This window comes from Cajanus cajan, chromosome 3 (assembly GCF_000230855.2).
Source record: "Cajanus cajan strain Asha chromosome 3, NIPB_CcT2T_4, whole genome shotgun sequence".
Lineage (NCBI taxonomy): Eukaryota > Viridiplantae > Streptophyta > Magnoliopsida > Fabales > Fabaceae > Cajanus > Cajanus cajan.
In genome coordinates, this window is record NC_138519.1 from 19,248,123 (window position 1) to 19,269,457 (window position 21,335).

The window sequence follows — 21,335 nt, forward strand, 5'->3', positions numbered from 1 at the left end:
TTGCGCTCTCTTTTTTATTTTAACTTTTATACTTCTGGCACTACACAGTTGTTGGAATTGATAGTTTGATGACAAAATGAGTTGATCTAATCGAATCTGAATTTTAAATTTTAAGTTTTTGGTCTTTTTAACTTAATCTAATGAGTTAAGTATGCAAAAACTTATCAAAATTAAATCCCAGCCCAATAGCCAAATTGGGCCGAATTACCTTTTGCCACTTCTATAATTTAATCAAAATTTGATGGTTCATGATATATACACTTCCTTTTTTTTTAAAACTCCTTTTTTAAAAAAAAAATTAAATATTTAATTTTTTTTTAATTTTTTAATTTTATACCCACAATATTTAATTAAGTACTTTTTCTTCACACATCTTTCCTCCTTTTTTCAATTTTCACATGCACTTCCTTACCTTTCTTTCACTCTACCTATTTTGGTAGGTAGTTTTGATTATTTTAGTTTTACATTACTCTTTTCCCCTCTCTTCTTTCAATTTTCTTACTATTATCTCCTCTTTTACCGCTTTTAGTTTTCACACATGCAAAACGTAAAACTAATTTTCAACAATATTATAGGTGTGTGACTTTCTCGACAATTTTGATTGTGTTTTTTTACATATTATTCCGGAAAGTACTTTTCGGAAGTATTTATAAAAAACAATAGAAAGACCTTTCTAGAACACTAATTTCATTATCCCGCACAGTACTTTTAGAATAATGAAAGTTTCTTTTTTTATAACATTAAGCTTAATATTAAGGTTTTTGGAGGGGTGAAAGGAGAGGAAGTGTTGAAAAAAAAATTATGTGTCTAGTTCGATAAAAACTGTCAAGGAAGTCGAACATATGTGAGACCCCTTCTCTCATCTCTCCCTTTCAACTCTCACTTATTCCCTTCACTATCTCATTTCTCAACTCTCACTCTTTCTCTCTCAAATTCCCACTTGTTGATCCTTCTTGGTGATCTTAGGTGTTGATTCTTAGTGTTGGGTCTAGCTGAGCCGTGCGGAGTTCTCTTCAAGCTTTTTCTTCTTCTTCCCAGAGCTCAGAATTCTTCACCAAGGTAAGGGAAGCTAGGTTTTGCTGATTTTTGGTTGTAAATGAGTTCTAAAAGCTCATTAGAGGCTTGATGATGGATGATTCTTGGCTGAGATTGAAGAAAATTCGTTTTCGGGTTTTCGGGTGAAATTTGGGATTTTCATTGTTTATGGTTTCATGTGGGTAAAGTTGGGCTTTTTGGGTGATTTGATGAAAATGTGATGTTTTGGGCCAATTGCATGTGGATTTTCTGGCTGTTCATGCAGGTTTTTGAAGAAATTTTTGAACTTGGTGGGTTTTTGCTGAGTATCACGCCGGGCCCAGTTCTTGGTGCTGGGCGCGTGACCACCAGAGGGCTCCATTTGGGCAAGCCCGCCGGGCGCAAAGATGTGTGCACCGGGCGAGCTTGCGAATGTGAGCCTCTGGATGGCCCACGCCGGGCGTGGTGGGACCGCGCTGGGCGCGATATCAGTGTGTGACATGTTTGTGGGATTTTTGGTGTGGCGCCGGGCGTGATAAATTCTCGTCGGGCGTGGAGACTCCTGGGGAGTCTTTGCCAGAGGTGGCTCCGGGCGCAATTGATATTGCACCGAGCGTGAGACCTTGGGGAAGTCTCTGCTTACCCTACGCTAAACGTGAGTTTGCACGCCCGGCGTGTGAGACCTTCTGAGGTCTTTGCCTCCTAGACCGCCGGGCGCAATGGGGATTGCGTCGGGCGCGCTTAGCTCTGATGATCTCTGGTTGTGCCACACCGGGCACGACCATGAGCACGCCGGGCGCAGAAATGATATTTGAGGTTAAGCTGATATGTGTTGAATTATGCTGAAATTTGCTGATAGGTGTTGTTATATGCTGAGCTGAGCTGAAAATGTTAAATATTGTTGTGCTGACTAATTGATAATGCTGAATTATGATGTTGAGCTGTAGTTGATGTATATTGTTGTGCTGTAAGTTGTTTAGCTGTGCTGCATGCTGATATAAACTATTGTAGGCCGAAAGGCTGAGCTGTTGTAGGCTGTAAGGCTGAGCTATTGTAGGCCGTAAGGCTGAGCTGTTGTAGGCCGTAAGGCTGAGCTGTTGTAGGCCGTAAGGCTGAGCTGTTGTAGGCCGTAAGGCTGAGCTGTTGTAGGTCGTAAGGTTGAGCTGTTGATCACTAAGACTAGAGGTGATGTTTTCGAAAATTCCTCATCCCATTGTGTGGATTGAGCGGCTATGGTGCTCTTAGAGCCCAATTTGTGGAAAACCCTCCTTGGAAAGCTGACCCTTGGAGTGGTAACTTGTTGTTCTCCTCAAAGTTCTTAGGGGTGCCGTCTGTGGGTAAGGTCGAGGCACACGTGTACAAAGCGACCACAGTATAGTCGAGCTATACCGCTTACAAGCGACCAAAAAAATTCTAGCTGATATGTGTGACGACGCATTTGTGTGTTTATTGCTATTTATGCTGTAGATGTGCTGAGTTGTATGTTGATGATGTGCTGATAGCTGTAGCTGTTTACTATTCATGTATCTTTATATATATATGTTGATTTCTTTCACTAGCTTACCCTTTGTTGTTTCCATGTGGTTTGGACTGCAATGAATCATACTATGTATGGGAGCTGTCGCCACCGGCCCAACAAACGGGCCTCGGCGGTCGCGAAGACGGTCGAGCTCGCTTTTATTTTAGTTTTGAAAATGTATTGGATTATTAGAACGACTTGTTCTCAAACTGAGACCTTGTCGATCTTATCCAATTTATTTATTAAAAGTCTCACCAATCCATATTAATCCCAAGCGGGACCCTCCATGGATTAGTGGTTTTCGCAAAAGGAGGGTTCGTGGAGTCGCCACCAATGTTTTACTCAAAACATTGGAAAAAGGGATAAGGCAATTGATTTTATAAATCAACTTTGGCCATTACAACCAGAGTTGGGTAAGGGAGTCGGTTACGCGTGGGGAAGGTGTTAGCACCCCACAGCGCCCCTTTCGGGTTCCCTATGACAGATTATTTCTAAAATAACAGTGTAAAATTACTAAATTACCCCTATTTATTCTAAGCAATTATAAATTAACTATCTACATGATGACAGTTTAAATATGCACACAGAAAGCAGTAAGAGGAAGGATTTAAGAAGAAACCTTTGAAGCGTGCTTTTATATATTTCGTAAAACTGGGAAGCTTTTTGGCGTTCCCTCGCTCTACAAGCCCGCTCGCTCCCTCCTATAAAATTTTGACTATGGAAATCCGGAGGATTTCCCTTCGACTAGGTTCGAATCTCCAAGCTAAGTGCTCGGAATTCCAGAACTTCGTCGGATCGACTCCCAGAGAGATTTCTAGGGCAGAACACTGCTCAAAAACCCCAGAATACTCAAGGAGGGAGTCAAAACTGAGTGTGAAAGTGTGAAATGACGTCCAATTGACGTCATATTTATAGGGAACAGGCCCAATACGGGCTACGGAATCAATACGGCCGTATTGAAATTTTTGAACTTCAATACGGCCGTATTGAGTTCAATACGGCCGTATTGAAATTCAGAAATTTCAATACGGCCGTATTGAGTTCACTGCGGCTGTATTGAAGATTCAATACGGCCGTATTGATTTCAGTACGGCCGTATTGAAGTTTCAGAAACTTCAATACGGCCGTATTGAGTTCACTGCGGCCGTATTGAAGCTTCAATACGGCCGTATTAAGTTCAGTACGGCCGTATTGGGCTTCATTCCCTCCACTTCCTTATTTTAAGCTATTCTAAGACCTCTAGACCTACAGAGAACCCTCCTAGGGCCTTCCAGGAGTCCTTCTGGCTGATCTTCCTTCAGTCTTCGAGAGTCTTCAAGCTTTATTTCCGACCCGGACAATTTTAGGGGTCTACAGCTGCCCCCCCTTTACTTAGTCAAACGGTCTTTTGGTGTACCGGCTGACAAGTAAAGGAGTTGACCCAATTGTCCGGGTGATGTGCCAACCTTCTGACTTGTAGCGTCTTCCGGTGGAAAATTGTTGAGTAGCCTCTCCAGGTTGAGTATTAGTCGTCGCCTCTCCAGGCTCATGCATACCTCGGTGCTCTCGACAACTGGGTAGCTGAGTACTGCCTCTCCAGGCCTGTGCATACCTCGGTGCTCTCGACAACTGGGTAGCTGAGTATTGCCTCTCCAGGCTTGTGCATACCTCGGTGCTCTCGACAACTGGGTAGCTGAGTATTGCCTCTCAGGCTTGTGCATACCTCGGTGCTCTCGACAACTGGGTAGCTGAGTATTGCCTCTCAGGCTTGTGCATACCTCGGTGCTCTCGACAACTGGGTAGCAGAGTATTGCCTCTCAGGCTTGTGTATACCTCGGTGCTCTCGACAACTGGGTAGCTGGGTATTGCCTCTCAGGCTTGTGCATACCTCGGTGCTCTCGACAACTGGGTAGCTGAGTATTGCCTCTCCAGGCTTGTGCATACATCGGTGCTCTCGACAACTGGGCAGCTGAGTATTGCCTCTCCAGGCTGGTGCATACCTCGGTGCTCTCGACAACTGGGCAGCTGAGTATTGCCTCTCCAGGCTGGTGCATACCTCGGTGCTCTCGACAACTGGGCAGCTGGGTATTGCCTTTTAGGCTTTGATATGATTTTGTCTCCACAGTCCACGATGCTGCTTCGACGGTTTTTCTGATTTTGTGCCACTGAGGGCTGGATAACGCAGGGATCCGTCTAGGGGATGTGCAGTCATTCATAGGTTCCTGTGTCCCAACTTGCATTGCATTGTTGGTACCCATGGGGAATTTCTGTTTCCTTGGGGTGTAGACACAGATGCTCTTCTTGAATTGAGCGATGCCTTATGTTTGGCTGACGTCCTTTGACGTAGGTGGAGTATCCCGGTTATCCTTATGCGGGTGACTCTTTTTGTTCTTCTGGTTTTGTCGCCTCTGTGTAGGCTGTTATCCGCTGGGGGATTTTGTCATTGATTGTGATTAGCCTCTTCTGTTAGGCAGATCATCTTGACGCTTGATGTTTGGCTAAAAGCCGGATTCCGCTTGGGGAATATTTATTGATATTTTTGATTTTTTTCCTTTTTTTGAAAGAGTGCCTCTGAGTAGGCGAATTATCTTGATGTTCAGTGTTCGGCTGAGTGCCGGATTCCTCTTGGGGAATGGTTATTGATCTTTTTGTGATTTTTCTTGAAGGGGTGCCTCTGAGTAGGCGACTGGGGATTTAGGGATCTTATGTATCCCAGAGTATTATTTAGGAAGCCTCTGCAGGCTTAGCCTCACTCAACGCTTGAGCTGGAGAGCTATCTTCACTGAGGAAGTTTAAGTCCTTTGACTTGGATATTCTGCTTGGGAGATCGTACTTCCATTGGGGATTTTGACGATCTTGCTTTGATAGCTCTCGCTGGGAAATTTGGCCCGTGAGCTTGAGTTGAGGTTTCTCTGGGGAGTATTATTTCTGCGAGCCTCTCCAGGCTCATTTATTCTGAGAGAGTATTATTTCTGCAAGCCTCTCCAGGCTTTAGTTATAATGAAAGAGTATTATTTCGGCGAGCCTCTCCAGGCTCAATTATTCTGAAGGAGTATTATTTCGGCAAGCCTCTCCAGGCTCAATTATTCTGCGGGAGTATTATTTAGGCAAGCCTCTCCAGGCTCAATTATTTTGCGGGAGTATTATTTCGGCGAGCCTCTCCAGGCTCAATTATTCTGTACGATTTGTTGGATTTTCTGTATTTTGCCCTTTTTTCGATTTTGGCTTTTTCTGTGTTTTTGCCTTTTTTGTTGATTTTGGCTTTTTCTGTGTTTTTGCCTTTTTTGTTGAGTTCGGCTTTTTCTGTATTTTTGTTGATTTCTGTATTTTTGCCTTTTTTGTTGGTTTTGGCTTTTTCTGTATAGAAATGTCTCAGTTATTCTAAGAGAGTATTATTTCGGCGAGCCTCTCCAGGCTCAGTTATTTTGAGAGAGTATTATTTCGGCGAGCCTCTCCAGGCTCAGTTATTCTGAGAGTATTCTTTCGGCAAGCCTCTCCAGGCTCAGTTATTCTGTATGACGCTGTCGATTTTCTGAATCTTTGCATTTTGTTTGCTGCTGTCATACACAAGCAATTTTCTATTTTTCTATTTTATGCGGTTGCCTCATGATAAGGTCTTTGAATGTGCAACTAATGTGTGTGTGATGCACAAATGCAATACAATTTTTTTTATTTTTGTTCATTTATTTAGAAAAGTGAGTGGCTCTCCCTATCCTCTTCTTCTTGGAGGACTTTCTGTCATTGACGCGAGGGAGTATTTTTGTGAGCCTTTATGCAGGAGATTATGGATTTTATAGGAACCCCTCCAATTTTCTTTATTTGACCGATTATTAAAAGAGTTTCGTACAATTTTTGAAACATCAATTTAGAGGCATAATCACATGGTCAAGTGTCGCCACCGGCCCGAAACGGGCTTTCGGCATTCGCGAAGGATGGTTGGACTCGTTTATTTGTTTAAAAATAGTGGATTGCTAGAATGACTTATTCTCAAACTGAGACCTCGTCAAACGAGCAATTTTATTAAAAGGCTCACTAATCCATATTAATCCCAAGCGGGACCCTCCATGGATTAGAGGTTTTCATAAAAGGAGGGTTCGTGGAGTCGCCACCAATGTTTTACTCAAAACATTGGAAAAAGGGATAAGGCAATTGATTTAAAAATCAACTTTGGCCACTACAACCAGAGTTGGGTAAGGGAGTCGGTTACGCGTGGGGAAGGTGTTAGCACCCCACAGCGCCCCTTTCGGGTTCCCTATGACAGATTATTTTCTAAAATAACAGCGTAAAATTACTAAATTACCCCTATTTATTCTAAACAATTATGAATTGACTATCTACATGATGACAGTTTAAATATGCACACAGAAAGCAGTAAAAAGAAGGATTGAAGGGAAACCTCTTGAAGCGTGCTTTTTATAAAAAATGAACTGGGAAGCGTTTTGGCGTTCCCTCGCTCTACAAGCCCGCTCCTCGCTCTCCTAGAACAAAATTTTAACTAAGGGAATCAAAGAGATTTCCCCTCGACTAGGTTCGATCCTCAAGCAAAATGGCTCGGGGCTCAAGAACTTCGTCGGATCAACTCTCCGAGTGATTTCTAGGGCAGAACACTGCTCAAAAACCCCAGAATACTCAAGGAGAGGGTTCAAACTATGTTGAAAAGTGTGGTAGGACGTCCAAATGACGTCATATTTATAGGGAATAGGCGCAATACGGCCTACAGGGCCAATACGGCCGTATTGAAATTTTTGAACTTCAATACGGTCGTATTGGGGTTCAATACGGTCGTATTGAAAGTCAGAAATTTCAATACGCCCGTATTGAGTTCGCAGCGGTCGTATTGAAGTGTCAATACGGTCGTACTGACTTCAGTATGGCCGTATTGAAGCTTCAATACGGCCGTATTGAGTTCAGTACGGCCGTATTGGGCTTTTTCCCTCCACTTCTTTATTTTAAGCTATTCTAAGACCTCTGGACCTACAGAGAACCCTCCTAGGGCCTTCGAGGAGTCCTTCTGGCTGATTATCCTTCAGTCTTCGAGAGTCTTCAAGCTTTATTTCTGACCCGGACAATTTTAGGGGTCTACAGCTGCCCCCCCTTTACTTAGTCGGACGGCCTCTTGGTGTATCGGCTGACAAGTAAAGGAGTTGACCCAATTGTCCGGGTATTGTGCCGACCTTCTGACTTGTAGCGTCTTCCGGTGGGAAAATGTTGAGTAGCCTCTCCAGGTGGGTGCATACCTCGGTGCTTCTGACATCCTCGGTAGCTGAGTTTACCTTCTCCAAGGCCAACTTCACTCGACGCCCGAGCCGGAAGTTGGACATCAACGCGCCTCTGATGACGCTGATGGTTGAGTACCGCCTCTCTAGGCTTAGCTTCACTCTTTGTTCGAGCCGGAAACCAAGCACCTTTGCGACGACGGTGAGCAGTGTGAGTTTTGCCTCTCCAGGCCTTGCTTTGCTTGTTGCCCAAGCTGGAAGCTGTGAGTACCGTCTCTCCAGGCTTAACTTCACTCTTTGTTCGAGCCGGAAGCTAAGTACCCTTGTGACAACGGTAAGCAGTGTGAGTTTTGCCTCTCCAGGCCTTGCTTTGCTTGTTGCCCAAGCTGGAAGCTGTGAGTACCGTCTCTCCAGGCTTAACTTCACTCTTTGTTCGAGCCGGAAGCTAAGTACCCTTGTGACAACGGTAAGCAGTGTGAGTTTTGCCTCTCCAGGCCTTGCTTTGCTTGTTGCCCAAGCTGGAAGCTGTGAGTACCGTCTCTCCAGGCTTAACTTCACTCTTTGTTCGAGCCGGAAGCTAAGTACCCTTGTGACAACGGTAAGCAGTGTGAGTTTTGCCTCTCCAGGCCTTGCCTTGCTTGTTGCCCAAGCTGGAAGCTGTGAGTACCGTCTCTCCAGGCTTAACTTCACTCTTTGTTCGAGCCGGAAGCTAAGTACCCTTGTGACAACGGTAAGCAGTGTGAGTTTTGCCTCTCCAGGCCTTGCTTTGCTTGTTGCCCAAGCTGGAAGCTGTAAGTACCGTCTCTCCAGGCTTAACTTCACTCTTTGTTCGAGCCGGAAGCTAAGTACCCTTGTGACAACGGTAAGCAGTGTGAGTTTTGCCTCTCCAGGCCTTGCCTTGCTTGTTGCCCAAGCTGGAAGCTGTGAGTACCGTCTCTCCAGGCTTAACTTCACTCTTTGTTCGAGCCGGAAGCTAAGTACCCTTGTGACAACGGTAAGCAGTGTGAGTTTTGCCTCTCCAGGCCTTGCTTTGCTTGTTGCCCAAGCTGGAAGCTGTAAGTACCGTCTCTCCAGGCTTAACTTCACTCTTTGTTCGAGCCGGAAGCTAAGTACCCTTATGACAACGGTAAGCGGTGAGTACCCCTTTTCCAGAGATAGCTTCGCTCATTGTCCGAGCCGGAAGCTGCATACCTCCGTGTTTGTGACGACGGGGTAGCGTGAATATCTCCTTTCCAGGGATTCGTGATGATTTTGTCTCCACAGTCCACGATGCTGCTTCGACGGTTGTTTTTTGATTTTGTGCCACTAAGGGCTGGATAACGCAGGGATCCGTCTAGGGGATGTGCAGTTACTCATAGGTTCTTGTGTCCCAACTTTCCATTGCGTAGTTGGTTCCCACTGGGGAATTTCTGATTCCTTAGGGATGCAGACACAAAAATGCTCTTTCTGATGTGAGCGGTGCCTTATGATTGGCTGACGTCCTTTCGACGTTGGTGGAGTATCCCGGTTATCCTTGTTCGGGTAACTCTTTTTGATTTTCTGATTTTTTGCTGCCTCTGTGTAGGCTGTTATCCGCTGGGGATTCTGGATGTTGATTTTGTCTCCACAGTCCACGATGCTGTTTCGACGATTATTTTTGATTTTTGTGCCACTGAGGGCTGGATAACGCAGGGATCCGTCTAGGGGATGTGCAGTCATTCACAGGTTGCTGTGCCCCAACTTGCATTGCATTGTTGGTACCCTTGGGGAATTTCTGACTCCTTGGGGTATAGACACAGATGCTCTTTCTCTCTGAGTTGAGCGATGCCTTATGTTTGGCTGACGTCCTTTGACGTTGGTGGAGTATCCCGGTTTATCCTTATTCGGGTAACTCTTTTTGATTTTCTGATTTTGCTGCCTCTGTGTAGGCTGTTATCCACTGGGGGATTTTGTCGTTGATTTTGATTAGCCTCTTCTGTTAGGCGTATCAGCTTGACGTTCAATGATTGGCTGAGAGCCAGACTCCACTTGGGGAATGATTATTGATTTTTTTTTATTTTTTCTCCTTCTGCAGGGATGCCTCTTGAGTAGGCGACTGGGGATTTGGGGATCTTATGTATCCCAGAGTATTATTTAGGAAGCCTCTACAGGCTTAGCCTCACTCGATACTTGAGTTGGAGAGCTATCTTCACTGAGGAAGTTTAAGTCCTTTGACTTGGATATACTGTTTGGATGATCGCACTTCCATTGGGGATTGCGTCAATTTTGCTTTGATAGCTCTCGCTGGGGATTTTTCCGTGAGCTTGAGCTGAGGTTCCTCTGGGGAGTATTATTTCTGCGAGCCTCTCCAGGCTCAATTATTCTTTGGTGTGGAGGATGAGGAGTATTTCGGCGAGCCTCTCCAGGCTCAGTTATTCTGAGAGTATTCTTTCGGCAAGCCTCTCCAGGCTCAGTTATTCTGAGAGTATTCTTTCGGCAAGCCTCTCCAGGCTCAGTTATTCTGTATGACGCTGTTGATTTTCTGAATCTTTGCATTTTGTTTGCTGCTGTCATACACAAGCAATTTTTCTATTTTTCTATTTTATGCAATTGCCCCATGATGAGGTCTTTGAATGTGCAATTAATGTGCGCGATGCACAAAATGCAAGTTTAATTATTTTATTTTTAGAAAAAATGAATGGCTCCCCCTATCCTCTTCTTCTTGGAGGAATTTTGTCATTGATGTGAGGGAGGATTTCTGTTGTTGCCAATACGGCCGTTATTCATTTCAGTATGCCCGTATTGAATTGAAAATTTGTTCATAACCCTAATTTTGGTACGGGCGTACTGAACATGATACGGGCGTATTGTTTTTTCTGAAGTTTATATATTTTTTGTTTTTTCAATAAACAGAGAATAAGTGATCTTCCAGTACACCTATCATCTGTATGCATGTATGCAGTATGATGCACCTAATTCTATTTGATTCTTTTTTTTTCAAAAGAATTAACCGATGCGTTTTTGTGTTTGGATTTTGCCATTCCTCCAGACGGACTGTGCTCTGCCGATTTCTGTTACCGAGGAATGATGCATATTTGATTTTGGTGTCATCAACCAAATGATTCTTCCCCTTCTTTTAGAAGATGTGTCAACCCTCCTATTGACCACTATATCTCCATGTTTCCACTAGATTATTCAAAAATCGTTGGGACAAGAGAGAAAAGAAGGAAAGGATATATATTTTCAAAAGTTTGTGTTTTAGAGGGGATTATTTTATTTTTGAAAAATGGATTTTGTAAGAATGGCTGGCCATGGTAGGCTTATGTGTTTAGGCTTGTTCGATTAAACACTTATGAGGTTAAGCACATCTTTGTTATTAATGATTGTGCTTTGACAACTTGGATAGCTTTTCTTGAGCCCTTTTGTTGAATTCAATTGATGGTACCATCATGGATTTATTCTGTTTTTTCCTTTTTTGATGGCTCTTACTTTTGCCTAAAACACCCATTTGTGGTGTCTTAGCGGGTTTTTGTTTTTATTCATTATTTTGTAACCCTAATTTTTGCCTAGGTCACCCTTTTGTGGGATTCCTAGCGGGTCTTTTGGTCTTATTTTGTAACCCTAACTTTTGCCTAGGTCACCCTTTTGTGGGATTCCTAGCGGGTCTTTTGCTCTTTAGGATTTCTTTATCCATGATGGCACTTATTGAGGCCAAGAAAAGGTGCTCCAAGTTGACACACACACTTCCACATAAAAATGATGTGGGTTTATTATTATTAAGATGATTTTAACCTCATTCATGTTTTTTCAAACAGGGTTAAAATAATGTGGTCTAGAATTTTATTGCAAGCGAGAAAAGAAGCAATAAAGAATTAATGAAGAATGATTTTATTATAATCATAATGGAAACATGTGCCCTATCGAGGCTCGGGGGTCGGGCTGTCCCCGAGGAGTGATCTCTAATAGTCACTGAGTCTATACATCCCTATCGGAAGGAGGAAAACATTTGACGACGACGACCGGCCTTGATGCTTGTGAACCGGCCTTCCTAAAGATCTGGCTTAAAGAACGTCGAGAAAGATCTTGATTCCTCTTCGTTCTTTGATCTTTGTTAGGGTTGTATCCTAACCCTTGTTTCCCCGGATTTATCCTTGATAATGGGTAGCTCCGGGATTCCTTGGGAGTCCTTGCCTAATCCTTGTCCTGGCAAGTATCCGTTCTTGGTGAGCATGGAGGCTACCTTCTTCATTTCTCGGGGAAACGTTTCGACATTGGCGATTTCCAATGCTTGGAAGGCGGTTTCTAAAGCTTCCTCTGCTGCATCCACATAAAGTATGTTGGATGGCTTGCTGATGAGTATGTCATCTTTAGCTTGTTCGGTTACCAGTTTGTCACCCATTATGAACTTGACTTTCTGGTGGAGCGTAGAAGGAACAGCTTTCGCATCATGAATCCAAGGTCGGCCGAGGAGACAGCTGTATGTGGGAGTGATGTCCATCCTTTGAAATTCGACGTTGAAGATAGTGGGTCCAATTTGGATTGGAAGATTGATCTCTCCCACCACTTCTCTTTTAGATCCATCGAAGGCTCGAACGATCATGTTGCTCGGGCACATTTGGATTCCCTTGATTGCCGATTACGTTCAAGGAAGATCCATTATCTACCAAGACTTTAGTGATGTGATACTCCTTGCACTTTATAGAGATGTGCAAGGGCTTGTTGTGGTTTGATCCCTCGGCGGGGATTTCTTCATCGATGAAGGTGAGGTGATCATTAGCCTTGATGTGACTAACAATCCCCTCAAACTCGTCTTGGGAGATAGTGTGCGACACGTATGCCTCGTTCAAGACTTTCAACAGAGCTTGCCGATGCGGTTCGTAGCATAGGATCAACGACAACAGCGTAATCTTTGCTGGCGTCCTATGAAGTTGATCCACGATGGAGTACTCGCTCTGTCGGATAAACTTTAACAGCTCGTCTGTCTCCTCCTCGGATTCTTTTTCCTCGGTTTTCTTTTCTTCTTTTTCTTTATTCTTGGGGGCTTTATCATGAAGATCTTCGTGAGTGTAGATCCTGCCACTCCTAGTCATGCCCCCAAGTTCAGCGATGTTGGAGATATCGCTGTCGGCAGAAGAGTGGATGTCGTATATCCACGGCACAACCTTATTTGATTCGTAGGGGAAAGGTCTTGGAGCGGTGATCCTTAATGGTGTCGGACCTTCCCTTTTATTCGTCTTGATTACCAACAACGGAGTTGATGTGCGCTCGCTTGGCGCGGTTGTTGGCTTACACTTGATGACGAACGGCGTGCGATCCATTTTTGAACATACGCATCGATTTAATCCTTTCTTTTTATTTATGTTTATTACTGAATTACTAGGAGGGATGTATGAAATGAATGATTCTTAGATCCCTCCATGATCTATATGCATGAGATGATGATGTTGAATATGCATGCATTGTGTTTATTGAACTAAGCATTATCATGTTTTTAGGATTTTCCTAAAATGATGCATGATATTGCTTGGTTTGGGTAAATACATATTTTTCTTTTGAATATTTTGTATCTTTTTTTGTATTTTTTGGGTGAAAAGGGAAACTACCTATATGAATGCAATGAAGGTAGATGTTAACACCATGTACTAGAAGATCCTTATTTCTATTTATTCTTATTTTAATAGAATAGGAATGTTGTTTGTTTAAAGAATGCAAATGTATGCTCATACAATGTCACATAACGAATGCACAAACAATTCACTCATCCACGAACAGTCACGAGCGAATCACGAGGTAGGGGTCTCCTGCAGAAAAGTGCATATTCAAGGAGGATCTAACTGTTCTCACTTGGTCAAAGGCCCCCAAGGTGCCCCCATTATAGGGACCCAATTCCTCTTGTCGTAGGTCGATGGAAAGCTCCAACGCACCGTCGGACTCGAGTTCATGGTTATCACCTTGAGTGATGCTTTTCGACAACGGTCTCATAGGCTCCTATAAACCCATCAACCGGCCGTACTAACATCCACTCCCTATGGATTACCACTCATGCCCCCGGGTATAGAGGGAACTGTTGTGTGCAAAGGTTTGTGTGCAATTTATTCCAAACAATTTGCGGAACTTTTAAACAAACAACAGTTATTTAAAGCCAAATAGATAAACATATTATAATACAAGCAAGGGGTAATGAAGTAATTTTAACTATTATTTGTTAAAAATAATCTGTCACTAAATGGGACTGACTCTCGAAGCTTCCCCAGTGGAGTCGCCATCTGTCGCCACCGGCCCGAAACGGGCTTTCGGCATTCGCGAAGGATGGTTGGACTCGTTTATTTGTTTAAAAATAGTGGATTGCTAGAATGACTTATTCTCAAACTGAGACCTCGTCAAACGAGCAATTTTATTAAAAGGCTCACTAATCCATATTAATCCCAAGCGGGACCCTCCATGGATTAGAGGTTTTCATAAAAGGAGGGTTCGTGGAGTCGCCACCAATGTTTTACTCAAAACATTGGAAAAAGGGATAAGGCAATTGATTTAAAAATCAACTTTGGCCACTACAACCAGAGTTGGGTAAGGGAGTCGGTTACGCGTGGGGAAGGTGTTAGCACCCCACAGCGCCCCTTTCGGGTTCCCTATGACAGATTATTTTCTAAAATAACAGCGTAAAATTACTAAATTACCCCTATTTATTCTAAACAATTATGAATTGACTATCTACATGATGACAGTTTAAATATGCACACAGAAAGCAGTAAAAGGAAGGATTGAAGGGAAACCTCTTGAAGCGTGCTTTTTATAAAAAATGAACTGGGAAGCGTTTTGGCGTTCCCTCGCTCTACAAGCCCGCTCCTCGCTCTCCTAGAACAAAATTTTAACTAAGGGAATCAAAGAGATTTCCCCTCGACTAGGTTCGATCCTCAAGCAAAATGGCTCGGGGCTCAAGAACTTCGTCGGATCAACTCTCCGAGTGATTTCTAGGGCAGAACACTGCTCAAAAACCCCAGAATACTCAAGGAGAGGGTTCAAACTATGTTGAAAAGTGTGGTAGGACGTCCAAATGACGTCATATTTATAGGGAATAGGCGCAATACGGCCTACAGGGCCAATACGGCCGTATTGAAATTTTTGAACTTCAATACGGTCGTATTGGGGTTCAATACGGTCGTATTGAAAGTCAGAAATTTCAATACGCCCGTATTGAGTTCGCAGCGGTCGTATTGAAGTGTCAATACGGTCGTACTGACTTCAGTATGGCCGTATTGAAGCTTCAATACGGCCGTATTGAGTTCAGTACGGCCGTATTGGGCTTTTTCCCTCCACTTCTTTATTTTAAGCTATTCTAAGACCTCTGGACCTACAGAGAACCCTCCTAGGGCCTTCGAGGAGTCCTTCTGGCTGATTATCCTTCAGTCTTCGAGAGTCTTCAAGCTTTATTTCTGACCCGGACAATTTTAGGGGTCTACATCAAGAGAGAAAAGAAACAAATGGATATTTTATTGATATTCACAAGTGTTTTTACAGAAAGATATACAGAAGGAAATTTCTGAAGAATGGCTGGCCAAGGTAGGCTATATACATTGGGCTTAACAATTATATCTGTAATTGTTGCTCTTTACGTTCCCTTAATTGCTTCGGCCTGAGCCAGGAGTGTAGATGCTGCAAGACGCTTGCTTCTAGAAGATAATCACTTGAACCGCCTTTCGGTTTTCGATTCAAGAGATCGTTGCTTGCTTTGCTTTTACATCTTATTCTTTTGCCCCTAACTTTTGCCTAGGACGTATCCTAGCGGGGATAATTTTGCCTTTGTTTTGCCTAGTACCCTTGTACTGGCGGGCTTTTATTTCTCCCTAATTTTTGCCTAGGACGCCCTTTTCGGGTTTTCATCCTAGCGGGCTTATGCAAGCAACGTCTTCAAGCATAATACTTCTTTACCACGTCAGTGTTGACTGGGTATCGAAGTTCTTCTCCATTCGTGTCTGTGAGGATTAATGCTCCTGCTGAGAAGACTCGTTTTATCACTTATGGTCCTCCGTGATTTGGGGCACACTTTCCGATTTTGTCCTTTTGAGTTGGTAGTAATTTCTTCATTACCAACTCTCCCTCATGGTAGACTCGAGGGTGGACTTTCTTGTCAAGAGCCTTTTTGATCTTCCTTTGATAGGCTTGACCATGGCATATGGCGTTCAGCCGTTTCTCTTGGATAAGGTTCAACTGGTCGTATCGGCTTTGAACCCTTTCTGCCTCGGAAAGTTTTGCTTCCATGATCACCCTTATATAAGGTTTTTCGACTTCGACGGGTAGAACTGCCTCCTGAAGTCCTATAACCATGAAGAGCAAAGGGTAATATCTCGTGTCAGTCTTTAAATGAGACAACCATCTTTTGCTCTATTTTCTTGATGTTCTTTTTGGTTGCCTCGACTGCCCCATTCATCTTTGGCCGATATGGGGAAGAGTTGCGGTGTTGGATCTTGAACTCTTGGCACAGTTCTTCCACCATTTTATTATTCAGATTAGATCCATTTTCAGTGATGATTTATTTCTCCATGCTTCCACTAGATTATTCTAAAATCCTTTGGGACAAGAGAGAAGAGAAAGGAAAGAGTATATTTTTCAAAAGTTTGTGTTTTAGAGGGGATTATTTTATTTTTTGAAAAATGGATTTTGTAAGAATGGATGGCCAAGGTAGGCTTATGTGTTTAGGCTTGTTCGATTAAACACTTATGAGGTTAAGCACATCTTTGTTATTAATGATTGTGCTTTGACAACTTGGATAGCTTTTCTTGAGCCCCTTGTTGAATTCAATTGATGGTACCATCATGAATTTATTTTGTTTTTTGATTGTCCTTATTTTTGCCTAAAACACCCTTTTGTGGCGTTTTAGCGGACCTTTGTTTTTGTTTATTTTTGTAACCCTAACTTTTGCCTAGGTCACCCTTTCGTGGGATTCCTAGCGGGTCTTTTGCTCTTATTTTTGTGCAGCCCCCTTTTTGGGTTTCCTGCCGAGCTTTTTGTTTTTTAAAGGATTTTTATCCTGAATGGATTTCTTTTTATCCATGACGGCACTTATTGAGGCCAAGGAAAGGTGCTCCAAGTTGTCGTGCACACTTCCACACAAAATGATGTGGGTTTATTATTATTAAGATGATTTTAACCTTATTCATGTTTATTCAAACAGGGTTAAAAATGATGCGGTTTAGAATTTTATTATAAGCAAGAAAAGAAGCAATGAAGAATGATTTTATTATAATCATAGTGGAAACATGTGTCCTTATTTCATCACCGATATGGGTCCCAATATTGACCTTTTTTATCTTTCGGCCCTGCCCCAAATTCACGGTCTCCAATTCCTCTTGACATGGTTGGAGTAGACGAGTTTCTTGATCTAGCAATCTTTGCAGATCCGGAGAGATGGTCTCCTCATCACTGTCCAACTCAACCCGTTTATCCTCAACTTTCGGATCCCGGTCAGAGCGAACAATTACAGACATAATTATTTTATTGGTTCTGTTTAGGTTTAGAATTTATTAATGTTAATGGGGAAAGAGAGAAAAGAACAAAAAAGAGAGTAATGTGAAAAAATGCCTCTTTATTGATATTTTAAAAAAACTGTAAAACCCTTATTTACATGAAAAGGTTCTCATGATCTCGGGTACTGATCATGAGTCCCTAAAAGAAAAGAAAAATATGAAGGGGCCCTATTGTGGCTTGCCATTCTCTACTCCTGCTTTGGTAGAGGATTCTTGCTCACGTCGGGCGCTGTCGAATCGAAGGTGACCCACCCAGCATCAATAAGGTCTTGGACCTTATATTTGAGAACTTTACAGTCCTCCGTTGAATGCCCCGATGCCCCCGAATGGTATAGACAATTGTCTTGTGGTTTGTACCAATCGGGGTATGGTGGATCAAATTTCCTCGGTGGAACATAAGCTAGAAGTTGCGCCTCCACTAGCTTCGGCAGGAGGTCGCTATATGTGGTCGGAAGTTTATCAAACTTCCTCACAGGCTTGTATTGCGACTTTCCCGACTTCGAAGTGGAAGAAGATGGAGAAATGGTTACAGCGTTGACTCCTCCTTCTTTCTTCTTCCCGAAGGTCTTCTTGGCTTCAAATGATTGGGAAGGCTTAGCCAGCTTCCCACTTTTAAGTCCTTGTTCCACTCTCTCCCCAATAGTGATGATGTCCGAGAAGAGTGTCGTTGTGTTCCCTATCATTTTATCGTAATAGGGACCAGTCAACGAGTTGATGAATATGGACACCGTCTCCTTATCTGACAGCGGGGGCTCTATCTGTGCCGCCAACTCCCTCCAACGTTGGGCGTACGCCTTGAAAGATTCATCATTATTCTTGCTCAAGGCTTGAAGATCTGACCTATCGGGTGTTAGGTCGATGTTGTATTTGTAGCGCTTGAGAAAGGCGTCAGCCAACTGCCTCCATGTGTGTACTAGATTTCCATCTAGCTGCATATACCAGTTGAGTGCAGTTTCAGCCAAGCTCTCTTGAAAGCAATGAATTAAGAGCTTTTCATTGGTGGCATATGCAGCCATCTTGCGACAGTACATGGTGAGATGACTCTTGGGGCAAGTCGATCCCACATATTTCGGGAAATCTGGCACTTTAAATTTAGGAGGGAATTGAATGTCCCTCACTAAGCACATATCGGCGGCATCTTTGACATCAAAATCATGCCCCTCCATAGCCCTCAACCGATCCTCTAGGGCGTGGAATTGTTCTTTTGAAACCTCGGGCTCTTTGATCATAATTCCAGCCCCAAGAGGTATGGCATGTGGAGGATCTTCTTCATGCTCCTCCTCCTCTCCCTCATGATGGGACCCATGGTCACTGTGATGAGATCCATGAATGTTATGGTGACGCATGAGTTCCAACATTTGCGCCATCTGCTCTTTGAGCTGTGAAAGCTCGGTCGTGAGCTTCTTGTTTTGTTCCTCTAGCGCTTCCATTTTCTTGATTTTCTTTGCGCGTGTGAGGACAGAGAGATGACCAGCCACTTTCTAAAATGAATTTTTTAACCTAATTAGTTTATTCATGAATACGCTCTTGACATGAGCTTGATAACCTTTCATCTTTGAGGCGCTGCCTTTTTAAAATGAAAGTTTATCACCCTCCCTAGACTATTATCTCTCCACAACGGAGAATCTCAATAGTCACGGGTCTCTTTCATTCACATCGAGAGGGTATTAGTGAACCTATAAATGATGATGAGGATGCATGAGGTTTTATTGATAATGATGCCTATGCTCCTTACTTTTATTATATTTTCACACATTGGTTTTTCCTCTCATGTCATGACATTTTCATGCATGGGGATTATTCTTAGACCTTATCACGAGGTTATTTATTAATGCACAAACAATTGCACATAAGCATTTACACAAACAATTCACTCATCCACGAACAGTCACGAGCGAATCACGAGGTAGGGGTCTCCTGCAGAAAAGTGCATATTCAAGGAGGATCTAACTGTTCTCACTTGGTCAAAGGCCCCCAAGGTGCCCCCATTATAGGGACCCAATTCCTCTCGTCGTAAGTCGATGGAAAGCTCCAACGCACTGTCGGACTCAAGTTCATGGTTATCACCTTGAGTGATGTTTTTCCGACAACGGTCTCGTAGGCTCCTATAGACCCATTCAACCGGCCGTACTAACATCCACTCCCTATGGATTACCACTCATGCCCCCGGGTATAGAGGGAACTGTTGTGTGCAAAGGTTTGTGTGCAATTTATTTCAAACAATTGCGGAAATTTAAACAAACAACAGTTATTTAAAGCCAAATATATAAAGCATGTTATCATACAAGCAAAGGGTAATGAAGTAATTTTAACTATTATTTGTTAAAAATAATCTGTCACTAAATGGGACTGACTCTCGAAGCTTCCCTAGTGGAGTCGCCATCTGTCGCCACCGGCCCAACAAACGGGCCTCGGCGGTCGCGAAGACGGTCGAGCTCGCTTTTATTTTAGTTTTGAAAATGTATTGGATTATTAGAACGACTTGTTCTCAAACTGAGACCTTGTCGATCTTATCCAATTTATTTATTAAAAGTCTCACCAATCCATATTAATCCCAAGCGGGACCCTCCATGGATTAGTGGTTTTCGCAAAAGGAGGGTTCGTGGAGTCGCCACCAATGTTTTACTCAAAACATTGGAAAAAGGGATAAGGCAATTGATTTTATAAATCAACTTTGGCCATTACAACCAGAGTTGGGTAAGGGAGTCGGTTACGCGTGGGGAAGGTGTTAGCACCCCACAGCGCCCCTTTCGGGTTCCCTATGACAGATTATTTCTAAAATAACAGTGTAAAATTACTAAATTACCCCTATTTATTCTAAGCAATTATAAATTAACTATCTACATGATGACAGTTTAAATATGCACACAGAAAGCAGTAAGAGGAAGGATTTAAGAAGAAACCTTTGAAGCGTGCTTTTATATATTTCGTAAAACTGGGAAGCTTTTTGGCGTTCCCTCGCTCTACAAGCCCGCTCGCTCCCTCCTATAAAATTTTGACTATGGAAATCCGGAGGATTTCCCTTCGACTAGGTTCGAATCTCCAAGCTAAGTGCTCGGAATTCCAGAACTTCGTCGGATCGACTCCCAGAGAGATTTCTAGGGCAGAACACTGCTCAAAAACCCCAGAATACTCAAGGAGGGAGTCAAAACTGAGTGTGAAAGTGTGAAATGACGTCCAATTGACGTCATATTTATAGGGAACAGGCCCAATACGGGCTACGGAATCAATACGGCCGTATTGAAATTTTTGAACTTCAATACGGCCGTATTGAGTTCAATACGGCCGTATTGAAATTCAGAAATTTCAATACGGCCGTATTGAGTTCACTGCGGCTGTATTGAAGATTCAATACGGCCGTATTGATTTCAGTACGGCCGTATTGAAGTTTCAGAAACTTCAATACGGCCGTATTGAGTTCACTGCGGCCGTATTAAAGCTTCAATACGGCCGTATTAAGTTCAGTACGGCCGTATTGGGCTTCATTCCCTCCACTTCCTTATTTTAAGCTATTCTAAGACCTCTAGACCTACAGAGAACCCTCCTAGGGCCTTCCAGGAGTCCTTCTGGCTGATCTTCCTTCAGTCTTCGAGAGTCTTCAAGCTTTATTTCCGACCCGGACAATTTTAGGGGTCTACAGGAGCAGAGCAGGATTAGGTTGGTGTCCGGAGGTGGGTCTGCAGCTGGCAGGTGGCGTTTGATTATTCTGTTATTTTTAGCTACTTAGTGTAGCATTGCTGGATGTATTTTGTATATTTTGATTTTTAGCCCCAGATTGGACCTTGTGTATATATTATATTTGTTTATATATATACTTGCTCTTTCTGTGTGGTGCTATGGTGTGTTGTGCTGTGTGTAGTGGCCAGTCGGGTCGTTACACTTTAGTGGTATCAGAGCAGTTCGAGTCTAGTGGGCACTCTTTGGGGGTGGTTCCTTTAGGCTTTTGTTGTGCTGAACTCTGTGCTGTGCTGATTTCTTTGTTGATTGTTGTGCTGTTGATTGTTGTTTGGTTTAGTTATTGTATACTGAAGATGCTGTTACTTTTGTAGACAATGACTAGAACCAATGAGCAGATAGCCCGTGCCATGGAGATGATGGATATGGCTATGCATCAGCAAAATGCTT

The 21,335-nt window shown here is 43.1% G+C and overlaps 1 protein-coding gene across 1 annotated transcript in view; it reads left to right on the forward strand.

The window, feature by feature from the left end:
* Positions 1-21,335, forward strand: part of LOC145956126 (uncharacterized) — a 42,967-nt gene that overhangs the window by 1,860 nt on the left and 19,772 nt on the right. The gene's annotated exons all lie outside the window — the stretch shown is intronic.